This window comes from Poecile atricapillus, chromosome 2 (genome assembly GCF_030490865.1).
Source record: "Poecile atricapillus isolate bPoeAtr1 chromosome 2, bPoeAtr1.hap1, whole genome shotgun sequence".
Classification (NCBI taxonomy): Eukaryota; Metazoa; Chordata; class Aves; order Passeriformes; family Paridae; genus Poecile; species Poecile atricapillus.
Window position 1 is genome coordinate 140,732,017 of NC_081250.1, and position 19,328 is coordinate 140,751,344.

The window sequence follows — 19,328 nt, forward strand, 5'->3', positions numbered from 1 at the left end:
TAGCTGTATATGAGATGATCCCCTCTTTAGATACAAAAATTGTTGCCTAAAAAATTTTTAGCCAAGTGAAGAGATGGTGTTTTTCTTTGAAAATAAGGGCTTTTGTTAGATGTTCTCATGGCAATAAGTATGTAAATCATATTGCAGTATTTGAAATTTTAAAAAAATCTATGTCACTTAATCCATCTGTTTACAGAACTCCTCAATCTGGCAAATTTAAAGAAAACGAATGACAGGCTTTAGATGACAGCTCCTTGAAATTAAATATTCCCCTGTGTGGAAGCTGCAGGAAGGGCACTTAGAAAACAGGCTGCTGGGCACAGTAACTTCTGGTGGGCTGGTGCAAGAGGCTTTTGTCTGCAAAAAGAGTGCTACACCAAAGAAGCGCTAACAAGGAAAGTTGGCTATGATGAAAAGGGCAAGAATTTGAAGAAGAGCCAAGCCTTGGCGTTGCAGTTTGTAGAAAAGTTCTTGGCAGTAGCAGCAGGGATTTTCCTCCTAAGGAGATGCATCCACTGTAATTGTTTTTAGAATGTCTTTATTTGTAAAGCTTGTGATTTTGCACTTGCCTGTTTTGGAGAGCACTATTTTCCTGTCTTTGCATTATACTGAACATACTGTTGAGAGAGGACTGCTGCCCACAATCTCATTGTAGCACCTTAGTTTGTGCATTTAAAATTCTATCTTTTATCACAGAAAGCAGTAAACACTGCAGGCTTAACCTACCTGCTGGACTTACTGGTGGGTTGCTTTCAGTTTGAGCTTGTCTGGGCTCTTGGCCTGCTCCGAAGTGCTGTGAATTGGGAATCTGAGCAGAAAACTCAATGAGCTCGGGACACTGGCTGCCCGCAGTGGCAGTGGCTGGGCACTGGGAGTGAGCGGCTGGGACACGTGTGCTCTGTCACACACGTGCACCTCAGCATGGCAGCACTTGCCATCTCCTTATGTGTGACATCCTCTTCCAGGGGAATTTTAAGAGAACTTATTTCTGACAAAATCCCTACTAGCATGATCTGCTAAAGATGTGTGAGAGGCTATAAGCTTTAGGACTTGATACCTCTTCTGGGGCTGGTAAATAGGATTACCACTCAGAGTCTGAAATTTCAGGTGTGAAGCTGAGAAAATAATTCAATAAATATCGAGTCAGTTAGCTTTATTTAAGTATTTTTGGACCTGGTTTGCTGAAGTATGTTTGCCTGTGACAGCATTGTGAGGAGAGTGGTTGCTGTAAGTGCATTAACAAGAGGGAGCTGGAGGCGACGCGAGGCTATGAAAGGAGTCAGTGTTGCGATGCGTTCTTCTGAGTTATTTGCAGCTCTGTTTAGCTGTCTGCTGTCGTCAGCAGTGCAGACAGGAACAGCAGGATTTTGAAGTTCCCAAGTTGCTTTAATATTCATTATTGACTGGCTGAAAAATGTGCAGATGACACTGCTAAATATTGCCAGCTGTTGTCAGTAAAACTCTTTTTCTCTTTTTTCAGTGATTTATTATGTAAGTTCATTTCTGTTTTAAGGTAATTTAAGTATTTTTTGAAAAGTTACAACTTGACTTCAAACTGGTGACTTAAATTATGCATCACATTGTTATTTAGTGTGACATAAGTGCAACAGAGTGTGATGGAACAAGCAGACCTAGCTAAGTATGAGGCTTGTGAAAGAGACAATTTAATCACTCATTTCGTTGATCATCTGTTCTTCCCACTGGCTGGAGAAATCAGTGCCCTGCTCGAACTGTCAAGGGAAAGCTATCTGATTCCTTAAACTGATTCTTAGCAAATTAGTATTTACAGCTGTTACACCTATGGTGCTCAAATCCTACAAATTGCCAGTGGCTGTTTAAGCTTTTCAAGCCTAGTTCTTCTTCAATTCAGCAGCAGGGAGTCAGCAGCAGGGAGTTTGTGTTGTCACTGGTACCAACACCTTCTGTTTGGAGCTCAGCTTGGGAACTGTAATGTGCAGCCAGGACCCTTTCAGGAGTTCTGCTCTCCTGATCTCTGAAAGCTGGCACAGGGAGGAGATCAGCTTTATATATTTTCTGCCTGTGTATTTATCTTCTGCATTCACAAATTCACAAATTATTTCAGGTCCAGTTTCTCAAATGATTTCACTAGCAGAATAAGAACCAACTCTCAAGTGTAATTGAGTTGCCACTGTGTCAAGAAGCCAATGGATGTCACTTCATCAAGGTCATCAAGCCCATTTCATGTAATCAAAGGAACATCTGTATTATCTAATTAGTCCAAAGAATTCAAGTACTGCCACAATAACAATGTATTACAGATTTATAACATGGAAGACTAAAAGGCACACATTATAAGTGTCCAGCAGGGTGAAAACCAGCCCAAAACCATGTGATGTCAGAGGAATTACCAATGCCTTATATTCTTGCAATTGGAAGAAATTTGAACAGTGAGATTCTCGTGTAGTTGAATGTACCTCAAGCTGCAGAGAAATACAAAACCTGTATAAGGAAAGCATAACTGTTTGACAAGCAAGATAAATCAGTCTAAAAATCCTTAAAAAAAAACTTCCCCCAGGAAAATATATCCCAAGTCCAGTTTCCAGTCTTTTACAGTATAGTGGGAAAGGTAGAGATGCATGTATATTGTAGGTAAGAAACTTCTTTGTGTCTCCTAAAGGCACTCTAATGGGAGCTTGAGAACTGGGATTTATATTGCATCAGTAAGGCACAAGGTACATGCCTCCATTTAACCCTCTCCGTGAAGTTTAGGAAAAGGAAGATACCTCAGTGTTTGATGCTGGGCCCCGAACCCTTCAAAGCACTCCAGGGATGCTTCAGTGCTAATTGAAGGTATCTGAAGGGTACTTTCATTTTTTTCATGGAATTGAGCTTTAAATGAGAAGATGGAGAAGGCTTGGATAAATATTTATGCTGTGCACTAGCATATGGTGTTTTTGAAGCAGATGCTATTCAGTCTTAGAATTCTTATCTTATACCAACATGTTACTGATTGTAGAAAAGCATAAATTACACGAGTTGCCATCTGTTTTCAATTACAGCATGAAAACACTGAGGCAGGTTGGGATTTTCCTTTAGCTGTGTTATCAGCTCGCTGCCGAATTCGATAATTACATTAGAGTGAGTTGAGAATGGATGTATTTGGTAATATGAGCACTCAGAAAAAGTTGCTGACAAACTGCTTTCATAGCTTGTCCATAAATAGAGAAGTAGCAGAGCTAAACATGCATAGCACTACCCACAATGAATGCCACTGCTGTAGGGCTCGAATATAAATGTATATATAAGTTTCAAACATGTCTCTGTAAGTGCTTCATTTTCTGATAGTATTTAATGATAAACTATAATATAAAGGTCCATTCTCCTCCACAGAAATGTGGAAGCTGTATTCAAGCATCTGTGACTTTAGAAGATCTAATTTTAAGAAAATCTAATTTTTTACCATAAAATCAGTCTGATTTTGCAAAACCAAAGAAAATTCAAAGATGGTTTAACTCTGTCTTTCATTTTATGCAGCAGTAACCAGGCCCTCAGATCTTATCTACTATTATCCATCACAGAGATTGGAAAGTGAACCAAGTAGGGTAGATTTAGCCTCAAACATCATTGAGATAATGCTTGAGAAGAGTGGTTGTTACATTTCAGAATCAAAGAATGGGTCGTGTTGGAAGGGACCACAGGGGGTCATCTGGTCCAACCTCCCAGCTCAAGCAGGGTCATCCTAGAGCACACTGCACAGGACAGGCCCATCCACTAAGGGGGATTCCACAGCCTCCCTGGTCAATCTGTTCAGTGCACAATCACTGCACAGTAAAGAAGTCCTTCCTTGTGTTCAAGTGGAGCTTCCTGTGCTTCAGTTTTTGCATGTTGCCTCTTGTCCTATTGCTTGGAACCACTGATAAGAGCCTGGCCCATCCTCTTGGTACCCTCCATTTAGATAGACATTAATGAGATTCTCTTTCAGTCATCTCTCGAGGCTTAACAGGCCCAGTTCTCTCAACCTTTCATTGTAAGATTCTCTATACCCTTGACTGACTTTGTAGCCCTCCACTCGACCCACTCAATTTTTTCCATGTCTCTTCTTGTACTGAGGAGCCCAGAACTGGACACAGCACTCCAGATGTGCCTCACTAGGGCAGAGTAGAGAGGCAGGATCACCGCCCTTGACCTGCTGGCAATGCTTTTCCTAATGCACCCCAGGATACCATTGTCCTTCTTGTCCACAGGGGTACACTGCTGGCTCATGGGCAGTTTGTTGTCCACCAGGACCCCCAGTTCCTTCCCTGCAGAGCTGTTCCAGCAGGTTATGGGGTTGTTCCTCCCGAGGTGCAGAACCAGGGCATTAGGACATGTTAAGAGCATAGAAATGGGGAACATAATGTTGAGCAGTTTGGATGGCTTTTTCATTATTATTTCTTTAATCCTTAGTGGTAATCTTTCTAAAAGACTCTAAAGAAAAAATTAGTAGGGCTAGTCAGTAGCATAATTGTTGTAGTTTAAGGCCTTGCGGTGCGGAAGAACTCGGGATGTAACGGAAAGCTAGTAACCCACCCCTCTCTCTAGGATAGTAAAACCTCCTGCAATTAGCCAATAGCACCTAAGTGTGATGTAAGCAGATGGGAGTAACACAGTGACCCTAGGCTATAAAATGTTAAGTTTCCCTGCAATAAATCGCCATTAACGCCATCCATCACATTGATGCTTTGGGTTGTGGTCCATCGGCTGAGGATAGCCACCATGCTGGAGTTGGCCAGGGCGCCTGCCTTGCTTGAAAACCCAACACATAATGATTCAACAGAAGTTGGAAGGGATCAAATATTTGTGAATGTGAAAATATTCGGCTCTGCCACCAACATGAAAAATGAGATCTTGGCTGGTTGTGCTTGATGACTTTTTAACATGTATAGCACTCGCAGTGCTTTCCTGGTCAGTGAATGAATCTATGCCTGGGTGTTCCTGCTCTGTGTCTGCCTTTTCTTCTTGGTCTGTGGTCTTCATTTGCTCAAGTGATGCTGGTGAGCTGTGGTGATGCCTCCTTAACTGTCCCAAGGCTTCCACTTTCCCTGTGTGTATTTAAGTAAACTCAATGAGTAGTTCCCAAATTTTTAGAGTGAATCTTCTTTACCACTTTCATATAGATTGGACCTACCCTAAAACCATGTTACTCTTAGTATACTGGGATTAATGCCATGAAAATTATCACAGTAACATGGTTCTGTGAGAACTGAGCAGAAGACTACATTGCACCCATCTCCTCTTGCCTGGGACTCTTGTGAATTCAGCCCTCTCACCAAAGTAGAGGCTTCTCTAACTGAAGAAGAACATGGTTTGAAAGCTGCATTGTGTGTCACTGCCAGAACTTTGTTTAGTTGCCAGAAGGAGACAAGGTTTGGCAGATTTCTCCTTTGCTTTCATTACAGGCTACTACAAGTGCAACAACAGAGTCTTTATGTCCTTGACTATCCTTTGCATTAGCACAGTGTCTTTAAGTTGAATGAAATAGTGGAAGTTTTTTCCACTGGGAATCCCAGTGCAGGATTGGATATCTCTCTTTTTCCCCTTCACTGCATTACCTATTCTGTCCATTTTATTCCTCCTCTATGTTGGAAGCCCTGTCATGGTTGAACCTCTGTGTCAGGAGACTCTTACAGACACTGTTCCACTGAGCTGCTGGTGATCCTGCCCCATGGTGGCCACAAGGAAGTCACAAACTGGATTTAGATTCTCCTCTTTTTCCTGTCACAAACCCTCTGTGCAATACGGACCATTTCTCACCAGAATTCTTGTGAAGTGGTTTGGGTTTAAACAGAGATGGAAAATGCCAGAAAATCTGACATATTCTCAAACATAACCAAAACATTTGATTAATAGATCCATTTTGGCAGCTGTACAGATGAGTTTGCTAAAGTGTATTTGTTTTCTTGTGGGAGCTGTGGTTCACAGCATCAGGTCCAGGTTTTCCAGTGTCAGAGCAGAGAATTTGCAGACTGGGCCCCATGACTCCCATGCAGCAATGTCACAGCTCCCCAGGTTTCAAACATCAGTTTATACAGCTCTTTCTAAGCCATCCTTCTCCCCCTCCTAAAATTTATGTTTGTATTAACTCCAGATACTTTCTTTGTGACATCCCAACCTGCTACCCCTTCCCAGGTTGTAGCTACTCTGCAGACAGACACTTTCTATTTCCAGTGCTACCACATTCCAGTCTCTGCTGATCTTTACAAAAATTCTCCTGGTTTGCTCCAGTTTTCACTAATAAATCATTAGACTCTTAATTGTGAAATTTTAGTTCTTTTAAAGTCACGATAAAGCTCCTGTTAGCTTCTGACATGTCATAATTTCATCCTGCATTCCTACATTTTTTTGGTGGATCTCCGTTTTTTTCTGCTTATTTCCTTGGTTTGCCTTGCTTCTTTGTCCACAGAGTTGTATAGGGATAAGTTTGTTTTGAAGAAATCTATTCTGAAGAACAGCTTCTGAAGCTGTTTTGGAAGGTTAAACAAACCCCAGTCTTGTACACGAGCCTCAGAGTGCACAGCCAGTACTAGGCAGTTGGGTCTGGGACTGTGCTTGCCTCAGCGGACCATGAGCTTCTGTTCTTCTGAGACAGTGGACATAAAATTGACTAAAAATCGTCCACCTTTATTTTGTACTAGAGACCACATGCTTGCTGTGACTATCTGGAACTGTTCTGTGATAAATCAAAACTTGGCGTGTGAGAAGTCACACGCTGAGGTATGAGGGGAAAGACCCCCTCCCATGCAGTTGGGAGCATTGACGCAAACATCACGCCAGCAGGATGTGAACTACAAACTGCACACACAAAAGAAAACAGAAAAATTATTTTTATGATTGTCAGACCTGGTTTTGGACAACAGGATCCATGTTACTCACTACAGAGAAAGGAATTAAGACATTGGGAATTCCCAGGTGAAATATAAAAATAGTAACTTCAACTTTTTGAGTCTAAGTTTTGCCTTTAACATCTTTCCCCCCGCTGAACTTACAGGACACAGGTTTAACAAGGTTTTACTTGCTTATCCCAGACCCAAATTTTGGCCTGCAGAACAGTATCAGGTTTCCAATGCCTCTGTGTGATTTTTCCTAAAGACTCTTAACAGAAGGAGTTTTACTGGCCAATAAAATAACTTTTTTTCCTCTTTACAACAACTGAAACCTTATGTGAGTACAGCAAGTTTCATAATATCTCAGAGCTCTCTTTTTCTGCATTCACAGCAGTGTACTTGACATTAGAATTGAACTTGTTTTTAGGCCAGATACCTAAAATGCTGTTGGGCAACAAGTGACCCACTGTGATTGTGTCTGTGTGTTGGCTCCTTCTCATCAATAGGAAATACAAATACCAAAAAAAAAAAAAAAAAAAAAAATTCTGCAGGTTGATTATTTGATTATTGGAGGTCAGTGGATTTTCTACATTTAGTCACATTATTTTAATAAACGATAGTTTTAAAAATTCTTTTCAAGTAACCGGTGTTTTATGACAGTTTAACCCAGATATCTGAACAGCCTACCATTATGGAAGTGTTTTCTTGATTTTTTTTCTGGAGTCTTACAGCTGTAACCATTCAGAAAGAGAGAGAGCAGCAGTGTAAAACAGGGCTGTGCTTGTGTTTTGATGTAACTTCCAAGTTCCTGTGTGGTCTGCAGGCCATTGAAAGGCGAGATCTAGTGCCTGACAGAACAGCTGGGATCTCACCCATGCTCGAGCTGTCATAGGCTATTGCAGGTCACTCCCAGGTAGTCCAGGCTCTCTAAAGAGAGTACTGGCATCTGAAAAACTGATCTGCTGGAGTGTCTGTAAGAGAGACATAGAGTTAGAGGCCAATACAGCAAAAAGCTGTCATTTTGAACTACTTTTGCTCTCAACTGAGGATGAAAAGCATTTTGTATTATTTGGTTTAGTTGCAATACTCATTTCACTTGATGTCTTGGAGAGTTCCTCAGATGCTGTTGGTTTTACAAGTCCATGGCTATCTCAGCTCTCTTCCCTGAGCACTTCTAGGATGCTGCTGCTGCCCAGCTGCTGCTCTACTGACTCTCACATGCACTTCTCCGTCTCTTCGTCTCTTTTCTTGTTGCTGCTCAAGAAGTGGCTTCCTTTCATAGTATAAGCAAATGGTTCGGGAAGCATGTTGCATTAAAGCCAAGGCTCTGTTTAGCTAGCCAAACACATGGAAAAACAATTGCACTTTTGTCTGTGCAAACAGAGAGCAGCTGTTTGTCTCAAACAACACAGACTATTCCTGCTCATGACATGCTGGATACCGGAGGGTGCTGAGGGTGCCTTGCATGAGCCTGTCTGCCCCTTGCTCACACTTAGTGACTGTTTTTAACCATTATGGGACTTAATTGAACTACAGTTCAGCATAATTATATTTGACCATGTAAGTAAACGGATACATAGTTTTAAAGTTCTTTATTCATTATGTGCAGTTTTGTTTTATCAAATATAGTTTAGTTACAGATATACTAGGAAAAAAAAAAGACACCAAAAGGTCAACCCAAGCATTAAAAGACATTTATAAGCTTAGACTCTGTGTTCTTCTGACACTGATGCAGTATTTTACCCAGAGCCATCTTTAGCCATTCGAGTTATTTAACATTTTCAGAACTGTTCTATGGTAGGTATCAAGTTGCACTATACAATAAAAACGCTTATAAAGTTAGACATGCAGTCACTGGTTTGCTTTCCTGATGTGGCCCAGCCTTGGCCCAGCTTTACCTGTGGGTATTTCTCACTGGGAATCACATTAAGTCAGTGATTTTACACACCAATTCCCAATTAGGGCCATGGAAAGCAGTGACCTATATTCCCCTACTCCATATTTATGGATGGTTTGTGTTTCAGGGTATTAGGTTCTTATGTTATTACTCTCCAGATATGTACAGATAGCGTTAATTTACCTTCTTGAATAATTCCTGTTTGCTGTGTCAACATTCACCTGATCACTCAGGAGCTGTGTCAGCGAAGCTGCACTGCTTGCAGAGCTGACATTCGTGCAGCCCAAAAGACTCGCACTCCAAAGCAAGAGTTCTTCTCATGGGCTCTTGGTTGGCTCTTTTCCTCCTCTAATTTGTCCACTCTGTTTGTGGGGTGTGCTCAGCAATGGTTTAATTCTCTTCCTGGTGAAGAAAAAAGGACTTGAATTCCCCAAGATTCTCATCATTTGGAAGGAAGGAAGGAAGGGAGGGAGAGATTATCTGAACCAGTGATGAAGCCCTTGAAAATCTATGACTTTTTATATTATGTGACTTACTGTATTATGTTATAAAATAGATATTACTTTTTACCTCCTTTTTTTTTTTTTTTTTTGTATTATGCACTTTATAGATTATGTTGTTTAATTCCCATTGGTTTTTTTTCAGTTGGAGACCAATTTGTTGGAAAACTATAAAAAATCCAGCCTCTTTTTTAAAAATGAAAGAAGTATATAATATGTATATAATAAAAGTGTGTAACGAAGCCTTGCTCAGGAAAACCATCCACATCACTCTGCAGTCACAGACCAAGATGGAGCACAAGAATTATGAACTTATATTTTAATTCCGTAAATGGAGTTCATTTTCTCTGCTATGAGTTTTACTGTGCTCTGCTGGTACCCAGTTTCTAGACCCCTGATGGAATAGTAGGCCAGCTTCACACTGATGTGAAGAATGAACAAGAAACACATCTCTCTCGAGACAAAATATTTTTTATGCAAAGCCTGGATACTTGCCTACTCCCACACCACCCACTCTACAGCCAATTACACTTTTGCTAGAGATATTTACAGAACTGAACACACATCTGCAATGTATTTGGTTCCATCCAGTAACCTCAGTTATGGAGGAAAGGCCATGGTATGATTTTTTAACCTTCCAGCAACATGTCACTGGTTGTGAATTGTGAGGCTCCAGCTTTACTTTACTAATCCTATCAAGACTTCATGAACTCTTAAAAAAAAAAACCAAAAAACCCCCAAAGATAAAAATCTAACTGGAAACATTATTTTTAGAACTTCTGATTTTCATCTCTTTTCCTCATTCCATTGTGACAGTGTAAAGCTTAACAGAGTGAGAGCAAAAAATTCAGTGCTGCCTGTGTTTGCTTTATGTGGAAGTTAGGTCTTAGGCACTTCTGTGGTACCACATTCAACATCTCTGTAGCCTGGGCTCTTGCTGAGCACGGGGATTCCTTCGCTTTATGGCTATGAGTGACCTATTAAAATAGAAGAAATCCTGTATCAGCATAAATGCAGCCTGAGCTCTGCACTCTTTCTCCTCCACTGTTCTCCTGCCCCAGATTTCTCTCAAATTGTTCATGGTACCATAACATCCATCTTGCCATTGATTTCACTGGAACTTAAAGTTACCTGAAAACTTAAGGCTGCAGTTTACTGGTCTAAGTGTAAGCTCTGCTTACACTTCTTCCTCTTCTCAAGAAGGTTGATCCTATTTTCACCTCCTTTTCGTCTCCCTTTTTCCCTTTGCCTCCAACCACTTACATATCTATTGCCACCTTCCTCCATCCATGTCAGGCACATCAAGGAACTTACTTTGCCTGGAGACAAGTCCTTTCATTTATTTATTTTTGCTGGCAGGGGATGAAAAGGATGAAAAGGGAGCGGTGCCTGGCTTTGGTGTGCTGCTCCCAGAGCCTGCACAAAGGGACAGGACTCTTGGGACTGCAGGAACCAAGTCCTGCTATGAACCTTCCTCCCCTTTGAAAGGGGATTGATATCTGGATCCAGACTCCTTGGCAATTCAGATTGAGTGTGTCCTTTTTTGTGAGCAGAAAGAGTTGTGGGGTTCCAAATCAAATTACTTATTCAGGTTTTAATAAGCAAGCACTTTTTTTCCACATTTCTTTTAAAAGTAAAATTATCTTTTTACGCCCTAAAGAGAGGGAAACCTCATAGTCACTAAGGGTTTTGTATACAAACCCATGATGTGGTGTGTGAGGTAGAAAGTAATGATGTGGTAATTGGCTGGGAAGATTTATTCAACAGGTCTAACAACTGGCAAGGCAGACCTGTGTGGTTATCCACTTGTAAACAGCTCCTTTCTAGTTGGTAACAGCAAACGGTGTTTTTTTGTTCCTTTCTGACGAAATAACAGTCTTAAATGGAAGTGTTTGCGTTCAGTAATTTCTCAACTCTTTCATATTTCATATTTAAATTAGATTTTAAAAAACAATGTCATGATTTCCATCTGTTTGCTTGGAGGGCAGTGGTGCTTGGGAGGCAGGAGTGGGAGGAATGGTTCCCAGCATCTGCAGAGGAGCAAGGGGCGTGCAAGGGGGAAGGGATCCAATTGGAGAGATACCTCTTCTTTTAAAATGTTGGAAGCTTGGATGTCCCCTTCCTCATTTAGAAAGCTGGAAAGCTGTGTTTCAGATGTTTTGTTCTTGTAGCACCTAAGCCTTGCCCAAATTTTGCTGAAATCTGTCAGCAAAACAAGAAAAGCCAAAGCAGCTATATTGACTCTTGAAACAAGTAATGTTAAAGGCTGTTTTTTGTTTTGTTTTGTTTTGTTTCGCTTTGCTTTGCTTATTCCTTCCCAGTTTCAGGTGTTTAGTAACCTTCCCAGGTGGGAGCTGTGGCCATACCACAGGAGTCATCCAGTAAGTTTTCAATTTTAGAATGGCCCAGAGGTTTTAAAGGTATCTGAAGTGTGAAAAGTTTGATTTGTTTGGTATCCTGCTGATGACATCTCCAAGTCACTGGCAATTGCAGAATGTTAACCCTTCAGCCCTGATTTCATGGGTGCCCATAAGTTCTTGCTGACAGCATGGCCTGATATTTAATAGCAATCAGGATCTTGTGGGTCTCTCATGCACACAGAAGACAGATGGCTTTGCTAACCACATGTGAAGGACTTTCCTCTGGAAGATAACAGTGAATTTCAGAATGCCTTAATGAAACAATTAAAAGTTTGAGCTATTCAAACCCCCCAGATGATCCTCGTCCCTCCCAGATTAGTAGGACATGAAAAAAGCATTTATTTATAATTATTGAGGGTATCTGTAGAACAGAAATGTAAGCAGGCTGTCTCTGTAATGGATTTAATTTTAATCTTCATTAACAAGAAGAAAAGCAAAAATATTACCATTGGGATATACTTTTCTTTTTGAAACAGTTAAATTGTCAATTCTGATATGAATTCTACTCTATAAAATAGTCAAAATACAGTTTTGTTTGAACAGCTCTGAAAGAAGTTATACTTAGAAGCTTTTATATTTGTTCTTAGGAAAATTGCTGAAGAACTTTCCAAGGTTGAAAATAACTCCTACATTTGCCCTAATTCATCATTTTTACATGATGCTAGCAAGGTTAAAAAAAAAAAAAAAAAAAAAAAAAAAAAAAAGAGAGATACTAAAAAGAAAACAATACATTTATTCATGCATTTTGGGAATGGTTTGTCTTAAAATAAAAATTATCTGTGTGACTTTGGCTTCACATCAGATGATAAGAAGAAATAGTAGTCAAGGAAGCATGTCTCAGACTATCCAAATGTATGGAAATCACTGTGGATACAAATGATGAACAGAGCAAAGGGTTAAATACAGTCTGTCTCCTGCTGGATGACTGAGCCAGCCTTGTTTCAGACACAGCTTTCCCAACAATGGCTTGTTTCTGTGCAATGTGCTAATAACTTCTGAGCTACCTTGGTCTCAAAGGGATGTGCTTTGCTGCAGAACGTGGGCCTGCTTTGAGCTGTCAGCTGCTAGAAATCTCTTTCAGATCCACACAGAGTCCAGGAGTGAAGGCCTGGCTGCTCCAGAGTGAAAAGATTAGTGCAAGACTGGATTTCACACTCTCTCCAGCATTTTTTAATATTTTCCTTCATACAGTTGCCATGTGTAATGTTCAGTACAGTAATATTCACACCTTCAGTGGAAATTAACTGGTGGCAGTGTTTTCAGCATCTCTTTATGCTCTTAATTGCTGATGCCAGAGCTACTATCAGTACCAAACAACCCATCAAACCTTTCTGTTTGGTTGACTATGTTGTTCTTGAAGGAGAAAACTCAAGTGTACTGGCATAGACTTTGTGCTTTGCAGGTTTAGACCCCGGATATTCCCATCGTTGCCTAGATAATGGGGTAAAGTATCAGTACTGCTGAAAACTATCTTTTGCCACTATCTTTACTGTGTCATTGCATAATCTAGCCTTGAATTTGAGAATTTTAAGCCTGCATTATATTTGGTATCATTGATTGCTCTGGTACCTATTTGATCTGCAATTTTAGTAGTGTTTGTACTTTCTTAAAGAGTAGTTAACAAACAAAACACCAAAAAACCACTAAAATGCTACAGTCAATCAAGCAGTCAAACAAACAAACAAAAAAATCAGAGTGCATGCCAGACACTGAAATGTAAATTATAAATCCTTTGAGAATTAGCACCTCACCCCCCAGCTGCTGGAGTGGGGCACACACATTTGCTGCTGTGGAAAGTCCCCCCACTGCCCCCACTTTGCTTTGTGGCAGTTGTATTACTCTTCATCTGGTCAGTTGTTTTTTAAAATTTATCTCAAAGTGGCCATGTAATCATGGTCTTATCATACTGTTTTCAGATATATTATCTGTTGATGTTCATGGCTATTACTTGCTTTGTACCAGAGATGAACAACTGGAGTCACCGTATCTATAAATTTAAATGTCTTTTTAGGGCTGTCCCGAACATCAATGATCATTTAAGTCAAAGTCTGCAGTAGGATTTTCCACCTCTTCATAAACTTTCACAACACCCTTCTAAAAAGTGTGCCTAAAAAAAGAAAGAACATTTTTAAAGGATTTTTTAACATATTACATTCAAAAAAGTCCAAAAAGCAAGGCTTGGCTCCGCTGGGAGAGCTAACTAAAGCCTACAGTGCAAACAGCATCTGAATATCCAAGGATCTAGGCTAGCTGCCTCCCCTCTAAGAACATTCCTGTAGCATTTATAAATATTAAGGTCATCCTGAGGCAGAACAAACAAAGAATTCATGACAGGTATGCAATGTTTTTATTTAATGATTGGCTTTAAGGTAGTTGCGCAATTCCACACCCATGCCTGCAGCCAGTCTCTTAGAAGGATCCCACAGTCATCCTCATGATCAACACCAACTCAGCTGTCCAGCCCTGATGCAGGCACCCTCCTGCGAGGGAAGGGGCTGTGGTTTGGCCAGCAGGCAGTGATCCCAGCAGGAAAATCAAGGGGTGTGGATGTACATCTGCAGGGCAGCTTGGCAAGACTGAGGAGGGGCAGGCAGCCAAAGATTGCCGTGGAGGAAAGAGCAATTACCAGTGAGGGGGAGGAAGGGTTGTACAGTTCCAAGTACAGCACAATCCTGATTTTGGCCAGTAAATGTTATGGTAATGAATTATTCTCGCCTCTTCATGCCATCTTCAGTCTCATGATAAATGGCATGACGAATCTTTGCTAACTTCTTTTAATGACAGGTTCCCAGATCCTATTTGTTCAAATATAAGCTCAAACTTGAAATTTATCTTTTCATGGGGACACCTGGATTTGGTTAAACCTTCTGTATGCACCATGGAAAACCCACAGAAAGACCTTTTGAGAAAGTGCTTTTTCTGCTGTCCCTGCTTCCATGAGCTGCTGTTACCAATGTCGGGAAATTGAAATACTCGACAATAAAAGCTTATTGCTGTAATACTTAAATATTTGAAATCAGTTAAGGGAGGTTTTTTGGTTTTTTTTTATTTTATTTGAGTGTTACTTTATTTAACTATTATTAGTTCTGTGGTTTTTAGATCACCACATCCTGACCAACAAAATGGTCGGAATTTATTCTGGGCTGTGTCATTTCTTGAAGTCTAAGGGATAAAAAAGGATGGTTATCTCTTGTCAAGCTCCTTGGAGAACAATGAGGAAATGAGCAATAAAAGGTTCTTTGAGGCTCTTTTAAGTGTAGTTTATCATCTATTATAGTTACTGATGTGTGGAAACCAACAGAAATATTTTACATGTTTTTAGTTACAAAGTCCTTAACAGCTGCAGCTATGAACTGAGCACTTACAGCTTTTTGAAATGTGTTTTTATAAATGTAACATTATATCATTGTGTTTTTGTAAATCAGTCTCCTTAAAAGAATTCCTGAAGTAATAATACGTGGGTTGACATATTCAGTCAGGGCTGGTGAGTGGGATCTCCCTTGCTCTTTGCTTGTTTTCTGACTTTAGTAGAGCAATGCACAATATGAGCATTTTTGGGGCAGGATTGATGATGACTAAAATGCACAAAGCAGCACTGCATTTCATTTCCCCTCACTGGATGCAGTGCTGAAAAGGAAATCAAGACGGGGAGAAGAAAACTGAGTGAGCTGAGGGCAGTCAGCATGACAAAGGGCTCAGGACTGTGCAGACCTTCTCTTCAGCAGGGTTGGAGGACAGAGCAAATAGCTCCACATTTCTTCATTCCTGAGGGGGCAGGTCTGGAATTTGCGGACTCAGTCCTCAGGAGCACTGGTCAAGCAATTACTGTGGAGAGAGTTTTCTACCCACAGGGTAGTTGGCTCTTTATTACCATCTCTGCTCCTCATGGCTCTTTTCCTGCAGTTTTAGAATGGGACTGTGCACTTCTGTGTATTGCCCTCCCCTCTGCATTTCTCTTTTCATTTAGCCTGGGTGGACTTCTTGCATCTAATCCTCTCCACTGGGAATGATGAAACTAATAAGCCATGTGGATCCACTGCAAAGGAGGGCACGAAGGGGCTGTTCTCAGCCCATACGCATTGCTGGTTAATCGTACTGCCAAGGGCATATGGTAAAACAAACACATTGAGAATGCAGACATGTCAGCTCTTGTCTTCCACAAGAAATTCACTCTTTGGCATCCAGATTGCTGTTCACGTTGTGCCTGTACCATCTGCATTTACACCATTGCAGCACTGCTGCGGGTGACTGGCTGGTCTGAGAGTCTGTTCCTCTGGCAGGGGCCTTCTCCAAAGGCCCCTGAGTGCCCACACATCCAATCAATCGCATCCATCAATCCACACAATCCAGCATGCAGATTTATCCATTGCACGCTTGCATGTGTGAACCTGGCCAAACATGTCCCATACATTGAGATTCCAGTAACTCAAGAAGTCTGAGAATATGCAATAGTACAACAAAAATCAGCCATTCAAATTCCAAAAATTGCTTTAAGCCAGAAGAGACAATGTTGTTTCTGCAGGTCTGTTTTAAATCAACCCAAATACTATTTTAGAGCCAGAGCTGTAATTCAGTAAAAGTTGATACAATCTTGAAAAGCCATAGAAAGTATTAGGAAATCCACTGGAAGTTGAGACCTAGAGATACTGCAGTAATCTGCATTTTAAACTAAATAAATAGACATGCCAGTTAAATACTAATTGGACACACTGCAGAGGATGACCAGTTACCTTTTCAACAAAAATACTTAAAATTTAGGAGGCTTTGTCTGCATGCAAAAACTGAACCATTTTCCCAATGCTACTTGCAGCTGAGATATTCATATATAGGAAAGATTGCTGCCATGGGAGTTTATTCAGTTGTATCACTGATTGCCATATTTTAGTGATCAGTTAGGCTACCAGTAAGGCTACTTTCATGATTTTCAGCTCTGCAGAGGAGTTCTGAGGGTAAGGAGTAAGGTGCAAGAGTCTATCACCCCTCCAGGGTCTGCTGCTGCCACTCTTCCAGTGCAGAGGCTCTAAGAAGCAGAGATTAAAGTCATCGGTGACATTTTTTATGAAATGTTACATTTTTGGATTGGGTTTGCTTCCTCTGTAATTTTTCTTAAATTGATAGCTACATTCTGTCCATTTTGCAGAAATACAAATTGAGTTTCACCGCACATTTTACTTGAGAGGGAAGTTAGTTGGCACACATAAGTTAAGTGACTTGGTATGTGAGAAAATCTGCTTTAGAGCTAGCACTGCAGGACAACAGAGCTGCTTCCCACCTTTCCTGCATCCATTTCTGTCTTGTGCTTCTGCCTAAATAGGAAAAATGAAAAATCATAGGCTGATAGAATTGTTACTGCTGGAAAAGACCAGCTGGTCTAATAGCCAGCCATTAGTCTGACACTGCCGTGTTCATCACTAAACCGTATTCCCAGGTGCCACATCCATGGGTTTTTCAACACTTGCATGGATGGTGGTTCTATCACTTCCCTGGGCAGCCTGTTCCAATGTCTGACCACCTGTTCTGTGAAGAAATTTTTTCTCATCACAGAATAAAATAGCTTGGAAAAGACTTCTGAGATCATTATGTCAAAGCTATGACCAAACACCATCATGTCAACTAGACCTGGCACTAACCCTCCCCTGGTGCAACCTGAAGCTGTTTCCTTTTGTCCTGTCATTTGTTACCTTGGAGAAGAGAAGAGGCTGACCCCCACCTGGCTACAGCCTCCTTTCAGGGAGTTGTAGAGAGTGATAAAGTCTCCCCTGAGCTTCCTTTCCCCCAGGCTAAACACCCGAAGCTCCCTCAGCAGCTCCTCATCTGACCTGTGCTCCAGACCCTTCCCCAGCTCCACTGCCCTTCCCTGGACACACTCCAGCCCCTCAGTGTCTTTCTTGTAGTGAGGGGCCCAGAACTGGACACAGCACTCAAGGTGTGACCTCACCTGTGCTGAGCACAGGGGGTCAATCCCTGCCCTGGTCCTGCTGGCCACACTGTTCCTGATCCAGGCCAGGATGTCATTGGCCTTCTTGGCCACCTGGGCACACACTGCCTCATGTTCAGCCACTGTTGACCAGCACCCCCAGGTCCTTTTCCAAGGGCAGCTTTCCAGCCGCTTTTCCCCAGACTGCATGGGGTTGTTGTGACCCAAGTACAGGACCCAGCACTTGGCCTTGTTGAATCTCATAAAATTGACCCCAATCCATTGATCCAGTGTGTCCACATAAAATAAAGCATGACAGTTTCTGGTGATGCGTGTTTCTTAGCTTCTTTCTTACAGATTCAAGGTGACTTACAGGTAAGATAGCCTTCTAATGAATGTATTGTTTCCATCGAAACATCGGGGTGATATTATTGTTCACTTAGGCTCCATATTTTTATCATTAAAAATACAGATGTAGACACAACATACATTTTTCAACCTTTTTTACCAAGCACTGTGATGTTATGATTAGATGCAGAGAAGTCTCAATGTCTTTGAGGAATCAGTATTATCTTTCATTTTCTGCAATTTTTACAATGTTGATGTGACTTTTTCTCTGTTTAAGTATTTTAAGATGTACAGTGATGTTGGTCAGTATATTTCTATCAAGACTATTTTGCTTGAAAATGGTCTATAATCATACAAAACTTCCAATGTTTGTATTTGGTACAGCTTTTACAGACAAAATACTAGCATATTTGAAATTAATTAATAAGCCATACTTGGTGAAGGAAATTAAAACCAGTCACATGGCAGTGACATTTTAATCTGTCCTAGTACTGACTTCATATCTTGCATGATATTATTTCTTAAAATTTGGATCCATTTGGTTCATGTTATACCATTGGAGGTTTTGGCACTGAATCTAGTGAAGTCATCATCCAACCTCACCCTGAGCCTGGAAACATGGTGCATTTTTTTGCTGTGATTACCAATAGCTGATTAAAATCTCTAAGAAAGCATTTAAGACAATCTAAAGATAACAGACTGCAGTAGCCAGAGCTATCTTCAAAGAATCATAGAATGGTTTGGGTTGGAAGGGACTTTGAAGATCATCTTGTTCCTACTCCCCTGCTGTCAACAAGGACACCTTTTACTAGGCCAGATTTCTGAAAGCTCCATCCAACCTGGCCTTAAACAGTTCCAGGGATGGGGCATCCACAGCTTCTCTAAGCAGCCTGTGCCAGTGCCTCACCACACATAGTAAAGTATTTCTTCCTAATATCTAATCCAAACCAACTCGATTCCATCTTAAAGCCTTTCCCCCTTGGCCTGTCACTCCAGGCCCTTGTGAAAATAGTCCCTCTCCATCTTCCTTGTAGGCTCCTTGTGTTAGCGTTCGTGAACACACATAATCACAGAACGATTATATGCAGATGCTTTTACTGAAGAGTGCGGGAACTAGGGGTATCAACAACCCAAATCTAGCTCCATCATCTTTGTTCAAAGTGCACATATTTATACAATTTCAGCTGTAGCAGTAATCACTATAACAACCTTATCAATATTACTTCATTAAACCTTATCAATATTACTTCATAAGAGCATAGCCTGAGCTTGTACGAACATGTACAAATCTTACCTTTAGGTATCTTAGACACCCCAAGCACCAATTCCCAAACATCATAGCTTGCTAAATCATCCCAAATACCAAGCATTCTTGTGGCCTACTTTTACATGATTTTCAGAAACATTTAACCCCATACTAAC

The 19,328-nt window shown here is 40.9% G+C and overlaps 1 protein-coding gene across 3 annotated transcripts in view; it reads left to right on the forward strand.

Annotated features, from left to right (window-relative positions):
• DEPTOR (DEP domain containing MTOR interacting protein) overlaps positions 1-19,328 on the forward strand; it is an 83,023-nt gene that overhangs the window by 56,485 nt on the left and 7,210 nt on the right. The gene's annotated exons all lie outside the window — the stretch shown is intronic.